General features: G+C 43.4%; 1 long non-coding RNA gene across 1 annotated transcript in view; it reads left to right on the top strand.

Annotated features, from left to right (window-relative positions):
* The window catches only part of LOC137220143 (uncharacterized), a 29,598-nt gene extending 20,639 nt beyond the window's left edge, over nt 1-8,959 (top strand). Inside the window, exons 3-4 of the long non-coding RNA XR_010941498.1 lie at nt 1,536-1,693; nt 5,430-8,959. This is a non-coding gene — a long non-coding RNA (uncharacterized lncRNA). The remainder of the gene's footprint in view (nt 1-1,535; nt 1,694-5,429) is intronic.
* Nucleotides 8,960-16,542: the final 7,583 nt, after the last annotated feature.

The raw sequence follows: 16,542 nt of genomic DNA on the forward strand, positions 1-16,542 counted from the left end.
CTCTATTATATGTTAAAGTTCAGTGGATATCTTTTAATATACTTTGGGGGAAAAATTCCTGGGAGTGGAATTGCTGTGACTTCAGTTTAAAACTTGATTATATTCAAATTGTTTAATTTTTAAGGACATGGTACATGTGTACATATGTCTAGTTTCCCCACCTTGACCGTAAACTTCTAGAATAGAAGGAAGAGACTGATGCTTGGATGTCTCTGTGTCCTTTACAAATCCTAGCACAGCCCTGAGGGTTGGCAGTACTTTTGGCTGCAAGTTATAGAACACCAGCATAAGAGTAGCTTAAATCAAAAAGCTGCTTAGTTAAATCTCCCATAATTAGAAGTCTGGGCATAGACAAGTAGGGGTTGGTGCAACAGCTCAGCAATGTCACCAAGGACCCAAGCTCCTTTTTCCCTCCATCTTCAGCACGCTCCAAGGACACTACATCCTTGGGCTTGCATCTCGCCATGGGGGATGCTTGCCCCAGCACCAGGCATGTTATCTTCCCACTCCCTCATTCAGAGAGGAAAATATTTCCTAAAAGCCACTCAGGAGAATTTCCCTTCTCCCTTTTTGCCCAGAACTGGGTTGCAAGGCTCCTTCTAGCTACCAAGGAGGCTGGGAAAGTGAGTCTTTGGTGTTTGCAACTCCTCCTATGAGAGGAGGGAGTCAGGGAAAGGCTGTTGTGTGGGTCACCAACAAATGGGGGCACTTTGTCAGGGCTCAAATCTTCTCTGAGTTGGCATCCCAGAGAATGTCTTTTCTCCCCTCCTCTTAGTCTCTCATGAAGAACTAATTCACGTGGTGTCACAATAGCTGTGGGACCCTCTGGGATAAAGAGGCTGTGACTGACAAAGACTCCTTGACCAAACTTGAGTCAGGCTCCTCTGAGCCCACTTCACAACTATGCCTCGACCTCAGCCTGTCCTTGCTGGGCCTGCAGAGCCCAGTTGCAGTAGCAAGGATCCTGCTAAGTCAGTTTAGGGAGAATACCGCCACCCTTGAGGGCCTATCACCCTGGCTGCCTTGAGCAAGAATCCTGTTTAAGTTGGTTTAGCAAGAATTCCTGATCAGCACCCCATGTCTCCTCTTAGTAATTCTCCATCCACTGATACCCCCTCCCCCTCCCGGCTCCTTGGCTATAAATCCCCACTTGTTCTTGTTGTATTAGGAGTTGAGCCCAATCACTCTTCCCTCTTGCAATAGTCTTGACACCTACTATGATAGTCCTAAATAAAACACTCCTTCCCATTTAACAGGTGTCAGAATAATTTTTTCTTCAACAGTTATGGTGCCCTGACTGCTTCCTTCCTGAGCGTTTGGAGGGGCTGTCCTTGTTCTCGTGGGCGACCTCCAGGGGAAACTCAGGCCCCATAGAGGCTTAAGGCTGTGAGAGGTGGTACCACAGCCTCTCAGGGACTGAGGGAGACTTGGATCACTTCTGGTTTTAAAGCCTCCCTGTAAATTAAAAAACAAAGAGCAGAACCCTAACAGCATTATAAAATTTGCGATTTATTTTAAATGTTTGCCTTCAACAGATTAGTCCGTTAAATACAAAGAAAACATTGCAGTGAAACTGGACAGGAGGACCATTGTATCGGTTAGCAGTACTGACTCATGGCACACGGCATCTGGGGTGACCAGGATGAAGACAAGCTTCAAGCTGAAGGTTGAGCAGCATCTTCTTAAAACGCAGGTCTGTGCTTCTCAGTATTTCATTTGGAGGTCTTTGTAAATCTAAATTTGAGCTACTACATGAATGAGCGACACCGGAAACAGCCCTCCTGAGCTCCCTGTGATAGGACCCTGGGCGAGAGTTGACCAAAAGGGCCCAAGGCCTCAGGTGCCACCATTTCACAATTAGTTACTCATTTTGTTTCCTCCTGTCTGATTTCCCCTTCCCCACCAATGCCTGCTTTGCTCCTTGCCTAAACCCTCCATTCTCTTATGAGCCCTTCTTCCCCTCCCCTTCTTTCCTTCCTTCCTTCCCCCTTTTGAAAGTTGGGTCCTCTTGGGCACTGGAAAGGACTGGAATCTGGGATCTGGCTGGAGGCCAGCAGGGGAGAGGGGAGCACCGGGGGGGTCACACCGGGGTCCCATCCGCTGCTGCGTGGGAAGAGAGGAAGTGAGGCTGTGTGTGCTTCCTTGCGCCTCCCCCCTGATCCCCTCTGGTCCCAATTCCTGGCTGTGGCAACAGTCAGCAAACACTGACATAAAAGCACTGACAGTGTCCACCATCCCAGCATCATTCTGCCCAGGATTTCTCTTTGTTGAGAAGTTCCTTACAACCTCAACTCAGGAAGAATTTTTTTCTTTCTCCTATGACCAGAGTGGGTTGGAGGGTGGGTGGCCCCCACTTCGGGAGTGGCCACCCCCAGTGCTGGTTGGGAGTTTGATTAGTCTGGGCGGAGAGTGAGGAAACACTGTCCTCTTGACCCGGATCTGGGGAGAAATCCTGGAGCCTCCTTGGCTCTGAGCGCCCATCCCTCTGTCTGCAGCACCAACTCCCCCTCCCCCCCTTTTTAAAAAAAATTTCAGAGTCTTAATGGAGCCAAGACCCTAATGGTGCCAGGTCATCCAGTCCTGGTATTGGTTCCCCAGGTCACTCCTGAGCTGTCCCTCAGTCTTGTCCGCATGGCCTTGGGGAGGGTGGGGCTCTCCACCGCTTTGTGTCGCAGAGACTCGGAGCCCTCCTTGGGGCCCTGTCCACACAGGCACTCCCTCCTGCGGCTCTGCTGTGGGCATCCCTGGGGCTTTGCCCCAGACCAGGGCACAGCCACTCCTTTCTTCTCCCCTCTGATACTAGCTCAGGGAAAACCTTTGCTGGACTTTTCAGTCGTTACCTATAGGCTTCTCTGTTCTTCCCAAGTGTTTAGACTTCGGGGATTGGAAGCTGAATGTTCTCACAGAGGCAGTTCTCAGCTTCCTCCCCTCTCACTACTTTCTTGAGAAAAAAAACATGGAGTCCAAGATTTGCCTAAAAGGGACAGAGGGCCACGGGGGCAGATATCTCAGAAATGAGACCCCACTTCCGAGCGTTCATCAGATGGCACAGTGCCCAGCCTTCAGGAAATGGCTGTTGAAAAACGAACGAGTGAGAGAATAAATGAATGCAGGGCACCTGGCCCGGAGTTGCAGGGTCGAATTCATATCCCAGCCCCTAGCTGACCTATTTCTGTGGGTCCCAGTGACCTCATCCATAAAGGAAGGAAGGAAGGGATGAGATCATCCCCTGGATCCCTTCCAGCCCCCTAAACTCTAGATTTTGTATCCACATGGGAAAACAAATGCCACCATCCCACTGAACTTGACCCGGGCAGAAACCCTCCTGAGGGATTTAGGCTTAGTGCACAATTGCCTCCACATATATTTTCCCTTCTCTCAAATGCCATCTCCCCAAAATCACCAAAACAAGCTGTTGATAGGGAAAGGCTGAGTTTATTGCTCACGGTGATGGGGAGAACCACAGCCATAGAGGGAGGGCCAAGTTGGAGGATTTACTGAGACTTTGAAGACTGGCTTTGGGTGGCCCTTTCAATGTGGAGGTTACACATTTGATCAGGATTGGTAAGAATTGTGATATAACATTAGAACATTTTCAAAATATGGTAATTTTCAAATAAAGCTAAAAATCATGACACTCATACAAATATAAATGAACACATGTTAACGTCTTTATTTAGCTCGTTATTAACGAGAGCTAGTGAGATGTTACAACCAGTTCAAATGAGAAGTTAAAGAAGCCTCAATGTATATGGAGTAAAGGAATGTTGAAATACATTTACAAATAGATGAAAAATGGCTTTTCCCTTGGGGGATTGGGAGGGAAGTCAATGGCATTTCCATAGGACAGAATTTATTTGTATGTCTATAAACAAGAATTATTTGCATTGCTATCACTTATCTACAATTTACAGAGTTGTAAAATAGCTCAAAGACAGTGAAAGAGTCCCTGTAGCATCACATTCAGGTAACCTGGGAGTGCATATGCTCTAAATGATGAATGGTTTTCCACTGAAGCACATTTCTTTCCCTACGCAATATTTATAAAGCACTTAATATTTGCAAGGAGTGATTGAATACATTGGAACTGATAGTCTATCTGGAGATTTAAGTTACAAAGACTTGAGCTATTTCCCTTCATCATTCTGATACGTGACATATTGACTATAGTTCCTCCAAGTGACATAGGATATTTACAAATTGAGTTCCATCATAAAGGTTTCCTCAGGGGAAAAACGAAAGGTTCCACTGCTTTAAAAAGTTTGAAAACACGGATCCTTGTCCAACGGCTGCATTTTTGTAGAAGACAGAATTAAGGCTCAAAGGGGGTAAGTGACCTGCTCTAGGGCACACAGCTTGTTAATTGACCTCTGGTTGCAAGATGGGGTTTGAGGGCCAAGAAGCGTTCCTTTTGGCATTATTAGGTGACACAAAGAACTCTCCTGGAAGGAAGGACTTAGGAAGCAGGCTGAAACAGGTGGTTTTCATCTCCTGTGCTCTGGGAAATCTGCTCCCATCCCTCTAATTGGATGTTGGGAGCTTCAAACTTGCCATCTATGTTCTATCATTGCTTAGAACCCCTAATTATACCTTGGAATTTGGCTCAAGTGCAGCTTAGAGGATGTTCATTAATAGTGCTGACAGGGACACTCAGCATTTATAAAATTCTTTACAGTAATCTAAGTCCCAACATTGTTCTGGTGCGTTAAGGAAGCATGTTCGCTCCCAGCTGAAAGATGACTTAAATTCAGAGGATGGAGACTGGCTGACCGTGAGTTGTTCTTCTAGTGTCCCAGTTTGAATTCAAAGCTTTACAGTCCTTGCTTTCATCAGCCCAAGGAAGCTCCTTGCTGAATTACATCCAGGGCTTAATTCACCAAAGTTGGAGGGATCTGTCCTTGGCATTTCATAACCAGTCTCAGTTTCCTATCTCTTGGCCATCGTGTTGTCAAAAACCTCATATTCTTGTTTGCATGACCAGTTTATAGAGAAGCTTTGTTTCCACAGACAGACTGTGGTTCCATCTGGCCCTGCCACCGACAGCCTTGTGATTCCAGATGGAAAAATCCCCATCCCTCCCCCTATTTCCAAAGCGGCCCCTACCCTGATTGTTTTATCTACAGCCAGCAACACAAATCCTCCACAAACAGTCTCTGTAGGGGTGGAAAGAGCCACTAATGAGGGAAACAGCTCATCCCTTCTTCCATCCTTAAACCCTGTGCTGTGTGAATAGAAAAAATCACACATCTGGCTGGATTGGTTGAAAAGAGGGGCTTTAGGGCAAACAAGCAGGGTAGGGCTTGCTTTCATCAAAGAAGATGTTAGGAAAAGGGCTGTTTGTTAAGAATAGCAGTAACGCCAAGGAAAATGATAACTTTCCATCGTGGCTGTAGCTATTCAACCATGTAAACTTTTTTTTTTTTCTTCAGAAGACATCCTTGAGGAACCCTAAGTATTTAGCTGGAATCTTGTGCTGGTGGCCAATTGTCTCCATGTGTGTGCTTGGGAGAATAAAAGGAAACGAACTGGTTTTCTTTCAACACTGTCCTCACTCACCTGGCACCTGAGAAAGAAAGAGGGAGAGAGGAACAGGAGGGGAAAAGGAGAAGCTTTCTGAATTTGAGGAACAAAATTTCAGCTGCCCAGAGACTGTCTAGAGGGGTGTCCGCTTCTCCCGCCCTTCCGTCTCTCCCCTCACCACCTCCCCGGAGGCATCTGGGGCCTCACTCTCACCACTTACCTCCTCCCCTCTCTGCTACAAGCGAGTCCAGATTTTTAGTAATCTGTTGACCATGTTGAAGTTTATCTGAGCCCCGTGCTCCCAGAGAGCCGGGGAGCTGGGACAGTGGAGAAACTGCAAAGGACAACCCTGCCCTCACGTATTCAGCTTATTCCCATCCCACTCTTCAGATGAGACCCACCCCACTACAGATGAGATCCATTCCAGCCTTCAGATGAGACCTGCTGTCCACTCTCCTCCCCACTCTCTTGCCTCTGTAAAACCCCTCCTGCCTTTTCTCGGAGATATTCTGCATTAATGAATGACCTCCCTCTTGCTAGACCCTGAATAAGATCATCTCTTTAATTATCCAGTGTATTTCTTTCACACTGTGCTGCCCATCCTGGGAGTCTGAAATAAACCATAAGCACATTTGGAGTTAGGAAGGGGAATAACCCCAGCTGGTCTTGGGAAAGATGTGAACAGCACCCAGTTAATGGACTGGAGGTAAGGGTTCCTTGAAGCATGCATCCTCCTTCTGGCCATGTTTTTCACTTCAAAACCTCAGAAGCAGTTGGCTTAAGACGGAGTTTATAGTATGCCTATGAAGCAAAACATAAATGCTCACTGTGAGTGTGTGGGGGTGGCAGCGCAGGAGAGGAGGGGTGCCGGAGACCCTCTTGGTGAGGGGCAGATGCAGTTTTGTTCCCTTCACAAAGACTCCTGTTTGCTTGCTGACCCGCTGAACGCCAGACCACTTCCCATTCAGTACTGGTTCTCTTCAAGTGTTGCTACGGCCAGGGCAGTTGTGTTTTGTACAGATTTGCCATTCGTCAGAGGTTGTTCCCAGAGGCCTGCGAGACAAGGACTTTTGTTGGGGGTCCGCTGGAGGAAGTTGGCTTTTCAAAATCAGGAACCTTTTTGGCTTGTTAAATGGAAAGAGGCGATGGCCTCTTTGGCCCTAGTGTGGGAGACCTGGGGAAGCCAGGTCTTAAAGTGCTCACTTAAAAATGCTGTTTTAAAAAATATGCAGTGAAATGCTAATAGCCAATAGTTTAATTAAAGAAAGACAGCACCTATAGTCTCAACATCCCAACATAATATAATAGGTGTTTACTGTTCTCATTTTATATATCAGATTCCAATCTCATATTTTTACAGTTAGTGGCAATACCGATTTATGTTTTTACACTCTTAACATGATGTCATATAATCATTTTATTGTGCAATACTATATGATATAATTCCATTGCCTTAATGGAGCATATGTTATCATATTAGACATTCAGCTTGTCTTTTTTCTTTTTCTTTGCTAGTGTTGATAATGCTGAAATTAACGTTGTGAGATATAACTTTCTGTTTTTGAAGAATGAAACATAAATAACCGAGAGCTAATAAAGGGATTAATTAAGCTCCTACAACAGCAGTTCTCAAATCTTTTGTTCTCAGGGCCCCTTTACACTCGTAAAAGCAATTGAGAACCCCAAACAGCTTTTGTTTCTATATTCTGATATTTCCCATACTTTATTATAAATTATAACAGAAAAATCTAAATACTTAATATATTTTAAAATAACAATAAGACTCCATTGCATGTTAACATAAATTACATAATTTTTATGAACAATATATTTTTCCAAATTAAAGAAATTTATAAAAATGACATTGTTTTACATTTTTGCAAATCTCTTTAATTTTAGTTTATACATTCTCATATCCACTTCTGCATTGAATGTCTTGTGATATATTGTTTTGATGGAAGTATATGAAGAAAACCATCCTCCCACCCTGATTGTTTTATCTACCGCCAGCAGCAAAAATCCATGAGGATCTGTGAGGACAGTGTTGAAAGAAAACCAGTTCATTTCCTTTTATTCTCCCAAACACACACAAGGAGAAAATTGGCCACCAGCACAAGATTCCAGCTAAATACTTAGGATTCCTTAAGGATGTCTTTTGAAGAGAAAAAAAAAAAAAAGTTTACATGGTTGAATAGCTACAGCCACGATGGAAAGTTATCATTTTCCTTGGCGTTACTGCTATTCTTACAAACAGCCCTTTTCCTAAAGGGTTGGGAAAGGGAAGGGGAACCCTTAGGGGTCCTTGGACCACACTTTGAGAAACACTGTCTTATAACATTTGCAGCACTCTACTAGGTATTTCTCGGATTTATTCTGTACTCAGAGATTAGATGATAGTGTAATTCAGCACTGAATTTTTGAAATTGAGGTCCCGAGGAGCAAGTCCCTTGGCTAAAGTCACCCAGCTGGTTGCAGTCACTTTAATTTATTCCAAACAATTCAGATGCCTCATCTGTCCTTTTGTCAGTTGTTGCATAAGGCTTGTGGGAGCACAGAGCTGCATAAAGGATCCCAGACTTCAAGTTGCTCACCAGCCAAGGGCTAGCCAAGCTCACAAATAAACAAGACCAAATCTAGGCAAACATCCCACTCCATTTGTGGAAGAGTTACTCTCTCTCTCGCTCTGTCAGTATTACGTACACACAGAAAAGTGCACAAATCATAACACGGCTCTACGAATTTTTCAGAAACTGAGCATATCCAGATCATATCTCTTTTTAAGTCAATTTTTGGATGGCTTTTGTCAAGAGGCAGGGTGGCCCGGGAGAATTTGTAAACCTGGGATCTACTGATCTCTTGGGCTCTCTCTTGTTCTGTTAATGTAAGGTCTGGCTAAAAAAACCTCACCAAACTGTCGGCCCGTAACATTCTGAGTCTCTATGAGGGTACTTTGGAGGATTGTTTTGTGGCAGGGCTGATTGCGGATCATTTCTCAATTTAATTGGACTAGCTGTGGAATAAAGCAGGAAGCCTGCCATCTAGTGGCGAAAATAAATATTGGTCTCTTTCTCAACCCTTGGGCTGAGCTTTCAGAACCAGTCCTTTTTTTCTCACCCCCACTTTCCTTAATTACATGAGTTTTAATTGTGCCACAGTCACCATACTTAACTGTCTTAGCTACATTATAATGAGTGAAGGGAATACACTTGCGGTTTGGCTGACCACATGGGAGGGGAGGTCTCTTGCGTTCATAGTTAAGTGCTCCAAAACTCTGCCTTCGGGCTCAGGCATGCCCTCAGGGTGCACTTGCAGCAGACCAACAGGAAGCCGAAATTATAAGTATCCGTAAGATTCTGTCTGTGCCGCAAGGCTTCAGCTTCCAGGGAGGGACGCCAGCTGGAGTTCCTTCCTACAGCATATCTTTAAAAGTGGGACTGCCCACCTGCTGAGGCAGGGGACATGGGTTCGTGCCCCGGTCCGGGAGGATGCCACATGCCGCGGAGCGGCTGGGCCTGTGAGCCATGGACACTGAGCCTGCGCGTCCGGAGCCTGTGCTCTGCAATGGGAGAGGCCACAACAGTGAGAGGCCCGCGTACCGCAAAAAAAAAAAAAAAAAAAAAGTGGGACTGTCGGAGCTCTCCCCCTGTCCATCGACATAACAAAGAACAAAACTCTGGGCAGAGGCCCTGGGCATGGAAGAGGTCTGAGCTGGGGAGTAGCACTGAGAGCTGGGTTTCAGTGGAAGAAGCGGCCGGGTGCTGGAGGTGAGTGTGTGCAGTGACTGCGGAACAAACACACATTCTGTGGGTTCTTGAGAGTTATACCTCCTTCATGTGTCCCTGCTCAGGGCCTTGTGGTGAATCACAGAGGGATGAAATCTCAACAGATAATCCATTCCTGGTTGGTAAAGAAACTGCACGGCATGACCAAGGTTCGGCAGGGGAAACTGCAGTTGTGGTACCCAGCCTTGAGACTCGAAAAAAACCAGCCTATATAATATCATGTGCCTGGCCCCAATTTATTTATTTTTTGGCCATGCTGCCTGGTTTGTGGGATCTTAGTTCCCCCACCAGGGATTGAACCTGGGCCACGGCAGTGAGAGTGCCAAGTCCTAACCAGTGGACCGCCGGGGAATTCCCAAAAACTTTTTTTTTTTTTTTTTTTTTTTTTTGTGGTACTCAGGCCTCTCACTGTTGTGGCCTCTCCCGTTGTGGAGCACAGGCTCCGGACGCTCAGGCTCAGCGGCCATGGCTCACGGGCCCAGCCGCTTCACGGCATGTGGGATCTTCCCGGACCGGGGCACGAACCCGTGTCCCCTGCATTGGCAGGCGGACTCTCAACCACTGTGCCACCAGGGAAGCCCCCAAAAACTATTTTTTAAAATAAGGATAAAAGATGCTTTTATGTCTACCTATCTCTTAGGGGGATAAAACAGGAATCGGTGGGTTATGAAATATGAAAGGCTAATAACCACTGGCCTACTAATTATTAATTTAAAATAATTATTGGACATTTCCTAGGGGCCAAACCCTGTACTGGGTCCTGGGGTTAAGGGTGGCAGAAACGCACAGTCTCTACTGTGGTGGAATTTATGGTCTAGAGGTGAAGACATTGAATGGATAATTGTATGTATACATCTGTGGAGCTGATGACACTGGTGATATGTGTGAGTTAGGGAGTGTGTGTGTGTGTGTGTGTGAGTGGTACAGGAAGTAATAAAAGCAGGTGTAAGGTGGTGACACAGGAAGGAGCAGGGTGCATTCAGGGAACTGAAAGACAGTAGGTTCTTCCTGAGAGGGTGGGAGAGTGGAGGAGATGAAGCTGGAGGGGGTGCAGTGCTCACACAGGCTTGTACCACTTTATTCTCAGAAGAATGGGATGAAGAAGAAGGGCATGATCAGATTTGCATTTTGAAAGCTCACGCTGGCTGTAGTGTGCTGGACAGACTGCAGGAGGGCACAGGAGGGGAAGGAGGAGAGGAAGGGAAGCCAATTGGGAGGCCACTGTAATAGACTGGGAACAAGGTCATGGGGGCCTGAGCTAGGGACATAGAAGAGAAAGGAGTGGAGAGAGGCCTCCCCAGGGACTGCAGCTCCGGGCTATTGTAGGCTCCTGGAGTGAAGGGTTGTGATGGTCAGCGTTACTGAGTCTAAGCTGGTACTGCTCGCTGCCTGATGGGCCAATAAATCGAGAGACGAGTTGTCGGGGCAAGAAATAGTGACTTTATTTGGAAAGCCAGCAGACTGAGAAGATGGAGGACTACTGTCCCAAAGAACCATCTTACCTGAGTTAAGAATTCAGGCTTTTTATGAATGGATAAAGAAGATGTGGCGCATATATACAATGGAATATTACTCAGCCATAAAAAGAAGCGAAATTGAGTTGTTTGTAGGAAAAATAAATACCATATGCTAACACATATATATGGAATCTAAAAAAAAAAATGGTTCTGAAAAACCTAGGGGCAGGACAGGAATAAAGACGCAGACATAGAGAATGGACTTGAGGACAAGGGGAGGGGGAAGGGTAAGCTGGCACGAAGTGAGAGAGTGGCATGGACATATATACACTACCAAATGTAAAATAGATAGCTAGTGGGAAGCAGCTGCATAGCACAGGGAGATCAGCCAGGTGCTTTGTGACCACCTAGAGGGGAGGGATAGGAAGGGTGGGAGGGAGACGCAAGAGGGAGGAGATATGGGGATATATGTATATGTGTAGTTGATTCACTTTGTTATAAAGCAGAAACTAACACACCATTGTAAAGCAATTATACTCCAATAAAGATGTTAAAAAAAAAAGAATTCAAGCTTCTTTTATACTAAAAGGGGAGGGGGTGTGGTTGATTGTTGCAAGCTTCTTGGTGCTGAATCCTTCGTTCTTGCAGCTGTCTATGTAGGTCTGGTCACAGTGTTCCTATACACCTCCAACAAGACAATTATTATTCTCTGTTCTGTAACTTTTTATCTCTATGTGAATGGAAAAGTGTTATACCTTTATAGGTCAGAGTCTTGAGAATGGCTATCCTATATATTTCAGGCTACAGGCAACATTCTTAACTTGTAGCAAAAGCAATAGAATACAAAGATTAAAGTAAAAGAAACATCCAATATGGAGTCAGATTTGTCCTTCTCTATTGCATCAGGACCTTGGTAACCTCCTGGGTAGGGGGCTACAGGACACAGGCTCCTTCTGATTCTGAGCAGTGCCTGAGAGAGTCGTCCATGTAATATCAGTAACAGGACAAGTTTGTCTGTTATCACTGCTAATGATGAACAGTTTTAGAGATTTTCACTAATGAAATAAGACAGGAAATGAAATAGTCCATATGAACATTATTAAAGAAGGGAAAATTATCTTTTTGTCAGGCCAGATTGCAAACCTAGTCTCATAGCAAATGATTAAAATGAATAACTATTAAAATTACCAATAGAATTTTGAAAGGGGGCTATATACAAGATAAATATACAAAAATGCGTAGCTTTTCTCTATATTAACAAATGGAGAGATTCGCTCCATACTCATAGATGAAACAGCTTATTATAAAAATATAACTCCTTCTAAAATTAATATATAAGTTTAATGCCCTTCTAATCAGAATGCCAATATGTGTGTGTTTGTGTGCACATGTGTGTGCTCAAATCAGGATTAAATGGTTTTAAAGGCCTACACTGTTGATTAGGTTGTTTAGATTTCTATGTCTTTGCTCAATTTTTGTCCATTTGATCTGTCTTATACTGAGAATGGTGTGTTAAATTCTCCCTACAGTGTATTTCTCTCCATTTTTCTTTTCTGCTTTACATAGGAGGAACATTCACTATCCCCATCCAAGGATAACTGCCATCTTTACTTTTGACACCATAGATTAATAATTTTCCCTGTTCTGTTCTTAAATAAATGGACTCATATAGCATGTGAGCCTTTTGGTTTCTGTTTTTTTTTTTTAACTTGGAATTATGTTTGTAAGATTCATCTATATTTTTACACACAGTTATAGATTGTTCATTCTCATTGAGGCATTTTTTCCCATTATGTTGACATGTCACAACTTATTTATCCTTTCTACTCTTTGGACTTCTGGGTAGTTTCAGACTTCGGGCTATTGCAAATAGAATTGGTATGGACATTCTCATATGTATCTTTTGGTGCATGTTTGTGTGCAGGTCTGTGGAGTGGAGTTTCTAGGTTTCAGGGTACTAACTGACTTTTAATGTCTTGCTCCTAAATGGGAACAGACAGCCAAGGTCACCAAACATTTGAGGAAAGCCTCCTGTGTAAGGAAGACACAAGCAAACACACATGCAGCAAACCAACCAATAAATACAAATGTGTCTAGTTTTTCTATCTCCAGCCCCAGAGGTTTTATCCTCTGGCATGGCCTGACCCTCCTGTTGTCTTCCTCACACATGATAAAAATCAACATGGTAGTGGGTCCAGTAGCCATCACTGCCCATGTACAGTTTTTGGACAGTTGGACCATAGTGCAGGTTGGTCACATTTCACCACTTCTTTTGGAACTGGAGGTGATGTACTGTTCCTTTTGGGTTTCGGTGGCATATACTTAGACTATTTCTTCAGTTTTGGTGGACACCATCCTGGTCATAGACAGCATACCACATATCATGAAGGCATTGCTGGCCATTGTTTTCCCAGAACAGGGATGGTTAGAAAATGGTCTCATTGATTTTGGCTGGGATGGTGTCACCTCTGGCTTCTTCAGTTGCATGTATGACCCAGAGGCTTGACTTATAGACAGAGATGTTCAGTTCTGGATAGCAGGAAGAATCATAGGCAAAGTGATTGTTATAAAACTGCATTTGGCAGTAGGCTGGCTTGGACCTTGTTAGAAGTGACATTCGCCGGCACATACAGTTATAGTGAAGCTGGTTCTTGTCATGACCATTCCGGAGCCATGTCCTTGAGAACAGGAAGTTTATCTGCAGCTTTTATAAACATTGCTCTTCTACCACCTAATGTAAAACTCAACTCCTAGCAATTACATAATACACATTGCTGACTGAAAGACCGGGGGTTACATGTTAGGAAAAAATGATGTAGGAAGTGAACACCTGGAAAAAAAGGTCAGCCTCATTATTTAAAGATAAATAAGTTAGAATAGGTGTCCCTATATACTTATTAAATTTGCAAATATAAAGTAGTAAAATCCAATGCTGGAAAGCTGTGAGGAAATAGGTTTACTCACAATACTTACACATTATTGTTGTATCGTATATGTGCCGACTATATGTATGTATATAACTGTTCATATTGTAACTCAGTGTTATCCTTGAGGAGAACAATTTAACAATGTTTAGCACATGCTCTAAGACCATTAACAGACTGTGACCTCTATCTTATTTTTCTGTCAAATTGTGAGTTGCTTTGCAGGAACAAACAAGCAAAAGCAAAACCAGTTTGCCAGCTGTCTCTCTTACTGACGTTGGCTCTCCCGGCCCTGGGGTGTGTGTGAAGGGGGTGAGGGGTGTCTTTGCAGTTTCTCTTGCAGTTTGGTGCATTCATTTTGGAGCTCCAAGACATGCTTGCTGTCAGAGCATTCTGGTGCTTCTTGCCTCTGAGTGAAGGACAGTTCTGGGGGGAATCTCAGGGCCTGGGCAGAGGAAACCAGGACCCTCTCCATGCCCTGCTTTGTCACTGGCCCCCAGGCCTGCCTGGACCCAAGCTAAAGCTTCAGAAAAATGATACTGGGCTCTTTGAACTGAGCGAAAACCAAGGGATCTTGAGTTAGTCTTGGGACCTCCTGGACTTCAGTTGTTTCTGGTCCAGATGCCTCAACAACCAACATGGAAATAGCAGCAGCAGATTCCTTACTGAATGCCAGGTGTGGTCCTAGGGACTTTATATATATTGATTTATTGATTGAATGATTGAATTCTCTCAACAACATTATGAGGTTAGTAATATTATCTTCCAGATTTTATAGATGTTGAAACTGAGAGGTGAAATAACTTGCCCCCAAATCACACAGCTAGCAAGTGGCAGAGCCCAATTCAAACTGAGGCCATCTGACTCCACACCCTTCACCCTCAGCCACTAGGCCAGGGGCTTTCAGACTTTTCTGAGCATGGTGCACAATGGGAATCATTTTAAGGTGATCACCTTCTATGAATATAAGTTTCATCAAACATGAGATGCACATTTTTTTAAATTATTAAAGTGTAGTTGATGTACAACAGTAGCAAGTTATTTAGGCTCCATATAATTGTTTTTTTCTCATTTCTCTTTTTGTGGTTGATTTCTAGTTTTATGCTGTTGTGGTCAGAAAAGAAGCTTGAAATAATTTCTATCCTCTTAAATTTGTTGAGGCTTGTTTTGTGTCCTAGTACGTGGTTAATCCTAGAGAATATTCCATGTGCACCTGAAAAGAATGTGTATTATGCTTTTTTTTTGATGTAATGTCCATGATCATCTCAATAGATGGAGAAAAAGCATTTGATAAAATTCAACATCCATTCCTGATCAAAACTTTTACCAAAGTGGGTATAGAGGGAACATATCTCAATGCAATAAAAACTATTTATGACAAACCCACAGCCAACATAATACTCAATGGTGAAAAGCTGAAAGCCTTCTTACTAAAATCTGGAACAAGACAAGGATACCCACTCTCACCACTTCTATTCAACATAATATTGGAAGTACTAGCCACAGCAATCAGACAAGAAAAAGAAATAAAAGGTATCCAAATTGGAAGAGAAGAGGTAAAATTGTCATTATATGCAGATGACATGATGCTATATATAGGAAACCCTAAAGACTCTGCACAAAAACTACTAGAACTGATAAACAAATTCAGCAAGGTAGCAGGATACAAGATTAACATGCAGAAATCAGTTTTGTTTTGTTTTTGGCGTTTTGTTTTTTAATTGAAGTGTACTTGATTTACAATTATTTTTCTTTTTGGCCACACTGAGCAGCCTGTGGGATCTTACTTCCCTGACCAGGGATCGAACCCGTGCCCCCTGCAATGGAAGTGCAGTGTCTTAACCACTGGACCACCAGGGAAGTCCTGCACTTCTTTACACTAACAATGAAGTATCAGAAAGGGAAAATAAAAAACAATCCCTTTTAAAATAGCATCCAAAAAATACTTAGGAATAAACCTGACCAAGGAGGTGAAAGACTTGTATGCTGAGAACTATAAAAAATTGATAAAGGAAGTTGTAGGGAATTCCCTGGTGGTCCAGTGGTTAGGACTCCATGCTCTCACTGCCAAGGGCCCAGGTTCAATCCCTGGTCAGGGAACTAAAATCCCACAAGCCGTGTGGTGAGGCCAAAAAAAAAAAACCAAAAAAAAAAAAAAGAAGGAAATTGTAGATGATTCAAGGAGATGGAAAGATATCCCAATGCTCTTGGATTGGAAGAATTAATATTGTTAAAATGGCCATACTACCCAAAGCAATCTATAGATTTAATGTTATCCCTATCAAATTACCCATGACATTTTTCACAAAACTGGAACAAATAATCCTAAAATGTCTATGGAACCATAAAAGACCCAGAATTGCCAAAGCAATCCTGAGGAAGAAGAACAAAGCTGGAGGCATAACCTCCCAGACTTCAGACAGTACTACAGAGTTACAGTAATCAAAACAGTGTGGTATTGGCACAAAAACAGACATATGGATCAATGGAACAGAATAGTGATCCCAGAAATAAACCCACATGCCTATGGTCAATTAATTTTCAACAAAGGAGACAAGAATATATAATGGGGAAAAGACAGGTTCTTCAACAAATGGTGTTGGTAAAGCTGGACAGCCACATGTAAATCAATGAAGTTAGAACACACACACCATACACAAGAATAAACTAAAAAAGGCTTAAACTCTTAAATATAAAACATGACACCATAAAACTCCCAGAAGAAAACATAGCCAAAACGTTCTCCGACATAAATCATACCAACATATTCTTAGGTCAGTCTCTCAAGGCAATAGAAATAAAAGCAAAAATAAACAAATGGGACCTAATCAAACATAAGCTTTTGCACAGCAAAGGAAA

This window comes from Pseudorca crassidens, chromosome 1 (assembly GCF_039906515.1).
Source record: "Pseudorca crassidens isolate mPseCra1 chromosome 1, mPseCra1.hap1, whole genome shotgun sequence".
Lineage (NCBI taxonomy): Eukaryota > Metazoa > Chordata > Mammalia > Artiodactyla > Delphinidae > Pseudorca > Pseudorca crassidens.